The sequence below is a fragment of the Podarcis pityusensis genome (assembly GCF_964106645.2).
Source record: "Podarcis pityusensis genome assembly, chromosome: 16".
In the NCBI taxonomy this organism is placed as follows: Eukaryota; Metazoa; Chordata; class Lepidosauria; order Squamata; family Lacertidae; genus Podarcis; species Podarcis pityusensis.
This window is the reverse complement of record NC_138041.1, coordinates 2,530,821-2,541,085: the sequence shown is the minus strand read 5'-3', so window position 1 is coordinate 2,541,085 and position 10,265 is coordinate 2,530,821.

Here is a 10,265-nt window from a genome sequence, read left to right as displayed (position 1 = left end):
ACCCACTAATAATAATAATAATAATAATAATAATAATTTTGATTTATACCCCGCCCTCCCCAGCCAAGGCCTGGCTCAGGGAGGTTAACAAGCAATAATAAAACCAAGTCGAATGAATACAACTTAAAAACAAAATTAAAATACAACATTAAAATATTGAAACATTAAAATATTAAAATGTAGCCTCTTCGCAGGAGGAGAAAGGAAAAAGAAAAAAGAAAGGGGGAGGGAATCAAATTGGCTCCAAACCAAAGGCCAGGCAGAACAACTCTGTCTTACAGGCCCTATGGAAAGAGATCAGATCCTGCAGGGCCCTGGTCTCATGAGGCAGAGCGTTCCACCAGGTTGGGGCCAGTACTGAAAAGGCCCTGGCTCTGGTTGAAGCTAATCTGACTTCCTTAGGGCCCGGGACCACTAGGGTGTTGCTATTTATGGACCTTGAGGCTCTCCATGGGGCATACCGGGAGAGGCGGTCCCATAGGTACGAGGGTCCTAGGCCGTGAAGAGCTTTAAAGGTCAAAAGCAGCACCTTAAATCTGACCCTGTACTCCACCGGGAGCCAGTGCAGCTTGAAAAGCACTGGGTGAATATTCTCCCATGGCAGAGACCCCGTGAGGAGCCTCGCTGCAGCATTCTGCACCCGCTGGAGTGCAGAAGCCATGCATTCAGTATAATAGGCCCTAAGGCCTTTGGAACTCCCACCCACCTGAGATAGACAGCCACTCTCCTTGCTGAACTTCAGAGCATGACTAAGCCTTTTTTGTTCCAGCAGGCATTTTAAGGTAGGGTTTGGTTTTACGATAAATTTTTATTGTTTCCTTTTGCTGCCTGGGTTGCTTTTTATGGACGCCACTTAGGAATGCCAATTATTTGGTGGCGCATAAATGTCTCCTGTAAAATAAATGATCAATAAATCCACGAGTGCTGGATGCGACAAATGGTCTGGCTTGTTCTCAGCCAGCTTCTTAATGCTGCTGTTTAAACCACCCCTTTAGTCAGCATCATGAGGACTGGAATCTTAAACTTTATTTTCAGGGAAAGGGTTGCGTAGCTCAGGGGCAAAGAAGCTGTTGTGTGCCAGTTGAGGATACTATTTGTAGGAGACACACAGGGCCACTTTCTTTGACTTCCGGCAAGCAGGACCTGAGCACAACTATTATTAAATTATTATTATTATTAATTTATTATTTGTACCCCGCCCATCTGGCTGAGTTTCCCCAGCCACTCTGGGCGGCTTCTAATCAAGTGATAAAAACAATACAGCATTAAATATTAAAAACTTCCCTGAACAGGGCTGCCTTCAGATGTCTTTTAAAGATAGGATAGCTGTTTCTTTCCTTGACATCTGATGGGAGGGCGTTCCACAGGGCGGGCACCACTACCGAGAAGACCCTCTGCCTGGTTCCCTGTAACCTCACTTCTCGCAGGGAGGGAACTGCCAGAAGGCCCTCAGAGCTGGATCTCAGTGTCTGGGCTGAACAATGGAAACAGCACTCTTTCCCCATCTGATCTCAAGCAACTGGGTCCCCTCCAAACTGAACTGGCTGCGATCCTTTTAGCAGCTTGGAGAGTTTGACACAATGCCTTTAAAACACGTAAAGGTAAAGGGACCCCTGACCATGAGGTCCAGTCGTGGCGGACTCTGGGGTTGTGGCGCTCATCTCGCTTTACTGGCCAAGGGAGCCAGCGTACAGCTTCCGGGTCATGTGGCCAGCATGGCTAAGCCACTTCTGGCGAACCAGAGCAGCGCACGGAAACGCCGTTTACCTTCCCGCTGGAGCGGTACCTATTGATCTACTTGCACTTTGACGTGCTTTCAAACTGCTAGGTTGGCAGGAGCAGGAACCGAGCAACGGGAGCTCACCCTGTTGCGGGGATTCGAACCGCCGACCTTCTGATCGGCAAGCCCTAGGCTCAGTGGTTTAACCTACAGCGCCACCCGCGTCCCTTAAACCACATACAGTAGTTTAAATATGACTTTTCTTAGGTAGTCATCCTTGCAGTAGACATTTGGCTGTAGACTACATATGCTGTTTTAAATGTGCATTTCTTACAGTTGTACCTTAGATCCCAAACGCCTTGTAAGTCAAACATTTTGGAGTGTTCCAGTTTGCGAATTTTCTTTGGAACATGAACATCGTCCGCGCCTTCCGATTGGCTGCAGCCAATCAAAAGCCACGCCTTGGTTTCCTAAAATTTTGGAAGTCGAACGGACTTCCGGAACGGATTCCGTTCGACTTCTGAGGTGCCACTGTATTTGATTTCCTTTGGATTTTGAAATGTTTAAGATTACTTTGTTGCTAACTTTTCTGTGTTCAACATGACCTCCATTGCAATGTTTTATTTTGAAACTTTTTAACATAATATTTTAGTTTCCCGTTAACTACGCTGCTTTGAACTTTATACTTGACTTCCTTTTGGATTGCGTTGTTTGATGTTTTAATGTAGGGTTGTAAACCGCTTTGAGATTTTTGGCTTGGAATAGTAAGCGGTGCAGAAATGAAATGAAAAAAATGATAATGGCTCCCCCACGCACACACACAAGAATCCCAGGGACTGAAGTTTGTGAAGGGTTCTGGAAATTGTAGTTCTGTGAGGGGTGGAATTATAGTTCCCGGGATACTTTGAGGGAAGCCATGTGTTTTAACTGTTCAGCATGGATCTGACTAGAGAGAGGAAGAGGAAGAGAGGAAGAGGAGAACGGGTGTGAAAGAGATGTTGGAATGGCAGAGAGAGAGAGAGAGAGAAGGAATGAGAGAGAGAGAGAGAAGGATGACAGAGAAGGGTTATTTATGTTGCCACTACTGCGGTCCATGTTTCGTTAGCCCCCAAATGGAAAACGCGTGAGATTCCCAGCCAAAGAAGAATGGCAACTTAAGCTGACAAAATATGTGCTGCTTGCAGACTTAACATATAGAATAAGAGAACAAGAAGAACATACGTTTAGAGAAGATTGGAAAACGTTGATTGAATATACTGGAAATAACTGTGTACAGCTGAAAACGCTGGCAGCATCGAGATACATCCAACAGCGTAAATAAGTTTTGACAGATGCAATAATGGAACACTGAATGGTTTCGTATAGGCATAGGCAACCTTTGGCCCTCCAGATGTTTTGGACTACAATCCCCATCATCCCTGACCGCTGGTCCTGCTAGCTAGGGATCATAGGAGTTGTAGGCCAAAACATCTGGAGGGCCGAAGGTTGCCTATGCCTCCTTTGTTGTTTAGTCATGTCCGACTCTTCGTGACCCCCCTGGACCAGAACACGCCAGGCACTCCTGTTTTTCACTGTCTCCCACAGTTTGGTCAAACTCATCCTGGTCGCTTTGAGAACACTATCCCACCATTTCGTCCTCTGTCTGCCCTTCTCCTTGTGCCCTCCATCTTTCCCAACATCAGAGTCTTTTCCAGGGAGTCTTCTCTTCTCATGAGGTGGCCAAAGTCTTGGAGCCTCAGCTTCAGGATCTGTCCTTCCAGTGAGCACTCAGGGCTGATTTCCTTTAGAATGGAGAGGTTGGATCTTCTTGCAGTCCATGGGACTCTCAAGAGTCTCCTCCAGCACCAGAATTCAAAAGCATCCATTCTTCGGCGATCAGCCTTCTTTATGCCTGGTTTAGTTTTCGTAAAAGCGGCAGGGATTTATCACCTGCAAAACAAGCCATGGAAAGAGCAGAAGGTAGTTTAGGTAGAAGGTAGAAGTCATTGGTAGTTTAAGGATGTTCAAATGAATGTTTAGATTGTGAAACAGAAAATTTGATTAAAATTATGTATTTTTCAAAAAAAAGAAATAGAGAAAATGTCACAAAGTATGCGAGAAGGGAAAGAGTGGCTCCACCCCGGATCATCTGGGCGCACAGCAAGGACCCCACCCACTGAGCTGTCGGCCCACCCTGCTGCACTGATGTTTCTTTTTCCATCACGATAGATAACCCTGGCCATCTCGCTCTGCCCCCCCCCCGTTCCCCACCTTTCCCCTCCCCTGTGCTCTTAAAATTCCACTGGCAGAGTGTCAGCACAAGGCTTGCATGTTGTTCTTGGCTGTCCTCCCCATGTTGCAAACGCCTCCACTCAGACGTGGTTGGGTTTCCCCCCCTTCTTTTTGTTTTTGCAGTGGTGGGGAGGGTCTTCCTCAATGGACGGGTGTAGCGAAGTTCGGAAATCTTGGTATGCCAAACGCTGGTTCATGCAGCAGTGAGGCATTATGGGAGAGATAAAATTGTGGCCTTCTGGGGAATGGGTGTTTGGTCTCTTTAAATGTAAAACTATAGAAGGGTGAGTCAGTTACCTCTTGGCTCTAGGCAGGATGAGAAGTTATCTGATTTGCAGAACCTAGCCCAGCTGGGGGCCTGAGTGTGGATTGGGTTGTAAAAAGGCACAGGAGCCTATCAAGTAATTTACAATTTAGGAGCCTGGTGCCTGGGAAGGAAGGAAGGAAGAGCCTTTTGATCTTAAGGTCTCTGAGTCTAAACAAAGTTCAGCTGGTCTGGTCTGCTGACAATCAGGAGATATAGTCATACAGCCATTGGTAAATTGGTAATTAACCCAAAGAAATGATTGGTCCCTAACCTGTCCTCCACCTGGGTTTTCAAGGATAAAGGATTTGGGAATTCAGATGCAAAGGGCAACAGAACATCTCGCCCTGGTACTTTGCCTGGGGGCGTTTGACCAGTGAAAGGACTCTTGACTATTCCATGTGTTTTGAACTATTGTCGCTGTGTGAGTATGGTTTTAGCTAGTTATACTTTACAATGTTTTTATTTTTAGTTTGTAACCATCTAAGAAATGTGCAACTTTTTGAGTGGCTTGTTCAATAAACTTGGGAAAGGACTTTTTGTCTTTTATACTCTGTGCTTTTGCTCGGGGAAGCTAAACTGGTGCCTTACCGTTTGGACACCTACCTGTTGAATTTCTGTCTGCCTCACGGTAAAGTGACTCAGGGCTGGGCAAACCTGGTAAATGTCCAAGGGGGGTTCTCCTCCTCGGGGGGTGGGGGGTGGATAGCCCCACTCACTACAATGGGGCTGTGGGTCTAGGTGTGTGTTGAATCATGACCTTGCTGAGTATTATGGGATGGGCTGCAATGACTTGAGATGTCTTAAATCTAGGCTCCACCCCCCCTAAAATTCAGGCCACAAGCATATTGTCATACAATTGAAGTGGCGTCATGCCACTTTAAACAGCCAGGGCTTCCCGCAAAGAATTATGGGAGCTGTGGTTTCTTAAGGGTGTTGAGTGCTCTTAGGAGACCCCATAGGACCTACAATTCCCAGAGTTCCCTGGGAAGAGAGATTGACTGTTAAACATTTATGGGAATTGTAGTTCTGTGAGGGGAATGGGGTGGGGTTTCCTATCAATTCTCAGCACCCTTAACAGACTACAGCTCCCAGGATTCTTGGGGGGGGGGGGAACAATCTTTGATTGTTTGAAGTTATATCATTTCGCTTTAAATTTATGCTTTGAATTGGCCTTATTGGGGTGAAATTCTTTAAATCGTTAAGTCTGTCTCCTCACAGGGCCCTCGGACGCCTCTCTGAGTGCCTGCCGAAGCCTCCTGTCCTGGGTTTCTTATTTTTAAGAAGATTTTTGTGTGTGGACCTGATCTCCTGTTTGTGCGTGTGTTACGTTCCCCTCTCTTTATTTAGTATATACAGTGGTTGCGAATGTGATCCGTGCGGAAGGCACGTTCGCAACCTGCAGCGCCCACAACGCAAATTTTTTTTTGTGCACACGCGGGTTGCAATTTGGTGCTTCTGCGCATGCTCAAAGAATGATTTAGTGCTTCTGCGCATGTGCGAGCACCCAAACCCGGAAGCAACCTGTTCCGGTACGCCCGGGTTTCAGTTCGTCCGTAACCTGAAAACGTGCAACCTGAAGTGTCTGTAACCCGAGGTATGACTGTATTTGCTTTTGGGGCTGTTGCTTGTTTTTTTGAAGCCCTATCCTCAGGTATTTTCTTCTGTGAAATGGGTGGTTTCAGAGTACCCACAACAGCTGCATACCGTCCAGTCCCTTCAGGTAAAAAACCTGGATGCCCACCTTCTGGAACGCATGTCACGTGACCTATGCCATCATCATACCCCGGAAAAGAGCTTTTTCGGAATGTGATCTTGCACGGTGCCCAAAATTTGGTATGTTTGTGTTTACAAGCGTGGCACAATAGCACAGCACAAAAAATGGGCACCGTGATCTCATGCTAAAAAATGGGATGCTCCATTTTCCCCCAGGACGCTTGGCAGGTATGCAGTTGTATGATCCGTAACAAATTGAAAAAAATGTTTAAAAGTACAGTGGTACCTCTGGTTGCAAATGGGATCTGTTCCGGAGCCCTGCTCGTAACATGAGCAGAACGCAACCCGCGTCTGCGCATGTGTGGGTTGTGATTCGCCGCTTCTGCGCATGCGTGCGACGTCATTTTGAGCATATGCGCATGTGGTGAAACCTGGAAGTAACCCTTTCCAGTACTTCCGGGTCGCCGCAGGATGCAACCTGAAAACGCTCAACCTGAAGCAAATGTAACATGAGGTATGACTGTGCCTTTCCAAAAAACCCAGAGTCCTTTCTGTTGGAGATAATTCTGACTGAAATTCCCAGGTGTCAAAAAAGGTAATGTATGCTACTACTACGGCCCGTGTTTCGTTAGCCCCCAGATGGAAAACGAGAGAGGACCCAACTAAAGAACGGCAATTTAAGCTGACAGAATATGCACAAGTTGCAGACTTAACATATAGAATAAGAGAACAAGAAGAACATACGTTTAGAGAAGATTGGAAGACGTTTATTGAATATATAGGAAATAACTGTATATTGCTGAAGGAAGTGAGAGCTGGACCATAAAGAAGGCTGATCGCCGAAGAATTGATGCTTTTGAATTCTGGTGCTGGAGGAGACTCTTGAGAGTCCCATGGACTGCAAGAAGATCAAACCTCTCCATTCTGAAGGAAATCAGCCCTGAGTGCTCATTGGAAGGACAGATCCTGAAGCTGAGGCTCCAAGACTTTGGCCACCTCATGAGAAGAGAAGACTCCCTGGAAAAGACCCCGATGCTGGGAAAGATGGAGGGCACAAGGAGAAGGGGACGACAGAGGACGAGATGGTTGGACAGTGTTCTCGAAGCTACCAGCATGAGTTTGACCAAACTGTGGCAGGCAGTGGAAGACAGGAGGGCCTGGCGTGCTCTGGTCCATGGGGTCACGAAGAGTCGGACATGGCTAAACGACTAAACAACAACAACAAAGCTGGAAATGCTGGCAGCATTGAGATAAATTCAGCAGTGTAAACAAGTTTTGATGGATGCAATAATGGAATACTGAATGGTGTCGTTTCTGTAAAATATGCAGGGATATGTAAAATGAACCATGGAAAGAGAAGAAGGGAAGTCATTTGATATTTTAAGGATGTAAAAATGAGTACTTTAAATTGCAAAACAGAAAATATATAAAAATAGAATGACTATGGAAGCAGAGCCGAGCCATCTTGCTGGTAGCTTTCAGTATCCCTTTCCTCCCTGAAATGTTGAGGAGTGCCTTTCAAACTTGATATCTGCCGCCTTGCATTCTTGAGTGTTGATTTATGGCTCAAAATTGCTTTGGGAAGAATGCGATCGGTGGTGTTTTTCCCCCTCCCAAATGTGAGCCCCATTGTTCTCCTGAAGGGCGTAGCGCAGCTGCTGCCGATGTTTCCTTTGCGGCTTTGCTGCTGCGGTTAGGCTGCGGAGCTTTCCACGCCTCACCTGGTAATCCCATTCCTGTCTGAAAAAGCAGAATAAAATGGGAGAGCTGTCTTGAGTAGCCCACCTACCGAACACTGGCGGAACCGCCCCAGCTTGTTCGACTGGATCTTCCCTAGATCGGATGACGCAGGAAGTGGCTTTACCCTGAGTCAGGCAAGGGGGGTGGGTGTCCATCGAGCTCAGTATTGTCCCACGGACTGGCAGCCGCTCCCCCAGGGTGAACCCTCATGGTTCTGGCTGATTTAAATAGGAAGATGGGACGCTGCCTTGTAGCGAGTCAGGCTATTGGTCTATCTCGCTCAGGATTGTCTAGTCCAGGGGTCAGCAAACTTTTTCAGCAGGGGGCCGGTCCACTGTCCCTCAGACCTTGTGGGATGCCGGACTATATTTTTTTGGGGGGGGGATATACGAATTCCTTTATTAAAAATCATTTTTAATGATTTTCCAACAAAAAACATCCAATTAAATATCCAATCATAATACTTCAATTAAAAATAAAAAACTAAAATTAAAAAAATCAAATTATAGTCCAAATTGTGTTTATTAATTTCTTGGGGTTCCCCATGGTCTGGATCTCTGGAGCATATCTTAGTCCTGCTTCTCAAAATGAACGAATTCCTATGCCCCACAAATAACTCAGAGATGCATTTTAAATAAAAGCACACATTCTACTCATGTAAAAACATGCTGATTCCCAGACCATCCACGGGCCGGATTGAGAAGGCGATTGGGCCGCATCTAGCCCCCGGACCTTAGGTTGCCTACCCATGGTCTATGCTTTCCAAGATTTCAGGTGGCAGCCTTCCAAGCCATGCCTGGACTGAACCTGGGGCCTTTTGCCAGGACTCTTCCCACTGAACCTCCTTCCCCATGTTGTGAACAAAATCTGCCCTTATTTCCTTCTGTCGTGGTGTCCAAACTTTTTTCAAAGGGGGCCAGATTTGATGAAGTGGAGGGCCGTGAGGACCAGCCAAAGGGCCAACCAAAGTTTTAAGTTGTTGAGGTTTTTTTTAGGGTTTTACCGCAGGAAATAAATTGCCGCCAGGGCTGGATTAAATTGACCGGTGGGCCGGATTAGGCCCCCGAAACGGACTTTGGACATTCCTGATTTAGCCACTCTGCAGATTTCATAGTCTGGGAGTAGAAATGCCCTCTGTGTTTTGCCCCTTTCTTGAGCAATATAATCTGAGTTCCAGAGTGTTCCTGCATCCTCGGTCTAAGTTTAAATTTATACAGTGGTGCCTCGCAAGACGAAATTAATCCGTTCCGCGAGTCTCTTCGTCTTGCGGTTTTTTCGTCTTGCGAAGCACGGCTATTAGCGGCTTAGCGGCTATTAGCGGCTTAGCGGCTATTAACGGCTTAGCCGGCTAAGAAGAAGGAAACAAACTCGCAAGAACTCGCAAGACGTTTCGTCTTGCGAAGCAAGCCCATAGGGAAATTCGTCTTGCGGAACGACTCAAAAAACGCAAAACCCTTTTGTCTAGCGAGTTTTTCGTCTTGCGAGGCATTCGTCTTGCGGGGCACCACTGTATATTTTAAAACTGTTGTTATATCTGTATTGTCCCTGTTACACCTAATTGCAAATTCAAATGTCTCCCTATCGTGTTTTATGACTTCCTTGATATTGTATGAGGGCTGGAACTGGTCTGTGACTGAAATGATAAAATTCATTCATTCATCCTCGGTTATCTTTGGTGTGTGTCCCCTGATTTCTTGGATTGCTTCTCGACCTTCCCTCCGTCTCTGGCTCCTTGTCTCTACGCTGGTCTGTTTCTACTTTCTCACTGTGGGGAAGCTGAAGAAAGATCTGGAAGTCCATCGGTTTATAGTTTTGACACAATCCCAGACCATGGATGCTGGTAGGCTAGAAGGAAGGGAGCCCAGCAGTAGGTGGTGTCAGAGTGCCGATGGCAGACCAATTCTAGTTTTGTTCCCACCCTCCTCCCTGTTCAGTCCTAGAAGGGGTCAATGCTGAGTCTGAGGAGGAGGAAACTGATAGCCAGCCCCATCCTCTGGGCTGTTCATCAGTCAGAAGGCAGGCAGAGGTTGGTGGGGCAAGGCCCCATTCGCCCAAAGAGACCAACCGGCGATGAGCCTTCAAAGTAGGACACCTTGCCAGGCTGAGATTAGGCGATGCAGCGAGAGAGATTTAAAGAGAGAGAAAGAGAAGATGTGATTAAGTTGTTCTCTGAGTTTCCAACAGGCTGAGAAACTTCAGCATTCTCTGGGAGGCTGCCAAGTGAGCAGGAAATAGGAAGCGATGGCTGGGGTGATAGCGGCTAATGGGCCTTTACTGACGACAGCCCATTGGAGTCCACCTGGAAGAGGGCCGGAGGAGCCACGCAATGGGAAAGGAGACAAGCAAAGGTGAAGGGTGGACTTTGCTGGACAGCTAGCTTTGGAGCAAGCAGCTCGACCGACTGCGGTAGACGTAGCAAGTCCCAGGTCCTTAGCCTCTTCAGGTAGCGCTGAGGGAGAGACACCCCTTTGGCCGAAAGCTCAGAAATAATAATAATTTATTACTTATACCCCG